The sequence below is a fragment of the Bactrocera latifrons genome, unplaced genomic scaffold (genome assembly GCF_001853355.1).
Source record: "Bactrocera latifrons isolate USDA-ARS-PBARC rearing strain unplaced genomic scaffold, ASM185335v1 scaffold_506, whole genome shotgun sequence".
Classification (NCBI taxonomy): Eukaryota; Metazoa; Arthropoda; class Insecta; order Diptera; family Tephritidae; genus Bactrocera; species Bactrocera latifrons.
This window is the reverse complement of record NW_017537164.1, coordinates 36,606-38,097: the sequence shown is the minus strand read 5'-3', so window position 1 is coordinate 38,097 and position 1,492 is coordinate 36,606.

Sequence of the window (1,492 nt, the reverse complement as noted above, 5' to 3'; positions counted from 1 at the left end):
GTGTTTTCACCAATTAAGAAGAAGAGGTATAAGGTAATACAAATAGTCAACGCCCTGCCCATCAGTTATAGATTAAAGCAAATGTTTTAAAAAACTATTTATTTTTTTCCTAATTTCTGCATCTGATATATGTATAAGATTCTGTGTTTGATTCATTTGGTAGAAGGATATTTATTGTTTCTAAACAAAATTATTTTACTTAGCTCAACAACAATCTATTGTAAATGTCAAGGTTGCGTTGCTCCCTAGAAAATTTTCTAGCATAATTTTCTCGATATAATCGAAAATGCTTATTTCTTGCCTCGGCTGGTAAGAGATAAAAATCAGCTTTTGTGATATCAGCAGCTAATTGCGGGTTTTCTAAAATTGTCCCACTTGTGTTGGCATTACCAAATTAGCTTTCGACATGTCTAGCAACTATCTAGTGTCCATGCGAAGACTTTCTTGAATATTTCTTTTTGCTTGTGCTTCTTTCGATCTCTGTTGTCTATTCTGTCGTGCAGTGCAGATAAACCTAATTGGTCTACAATATCTAGACGATGGCGGCATCTTCGAAACTTTGCGTTTATTTAGGATGTTGCGATCCGTCACAACCCCACTTACAAATTCTTTTTTTGGAATTCATTTCATTATCGTTAAGGGAACAGAGGATTCCTTCATTCCCTATAGATAAACGCGTAAATTGATAGCACATTTATTAGACTTTTTAAACTGGTTTCGCACATGTGCTTGTGATCTTTTCATAATCCTTGTATGGTGTATGCTGCGTGAACTATGGCATCCGCACTAAAAATGCGTCTAGTTTTTCCATTCTTCTGCGTTTAGTTCCTTCACTTCAATCGCTTAATRATTTGGATGGTAGACCAGGTCGATTTCCAACACTTGTCGGAAGTTCTAACGTTCCGCTTAACCAAAACTCATTCGTTTTAAGTAAGTTTCTCTTCTGTTTACTTCAGACTTGTTTACTTTGATAAATGTTTTAAAATACCATAACAGGCCAAAAGGTAATTCTGAAAATAATTTAGTTCTCCATCCAAATTAGTCAAATTTTGATGTTGTATTTTATAGTAAAGACTTTTGGATCCGGCCACGCATTGCTGTGGTATACATTGTATACTATTATTCAGGTCATAAACTATTCAATACAGTGAAAATTTTATTTACGAATAAAGGTGAAACTGATATATTCATACAAATAAATTATGTAAGAAAAAATAACGAATTTAAGGCTGCTTTCTCAATGTCTGGTTACCAGTCTTTCTGTTCAGCTAATTAAATTGTCCGCTTAATAAAACTGTCACTGTATTTTTTATTTATGAATGTTTTGTATAATAACCATAATCGAGAACGGTCGTCCTTTTAACCGGCATTTTTTTTTAATTCGCAAAGTCACAGGTAATTTCTCACGTTTATAGTAAATCGCGCATCACAATTAATTTATTATACTTCTCAAAAAAGCTTGAGAATGCTTCACTTACTCTTTCCAGTAGTT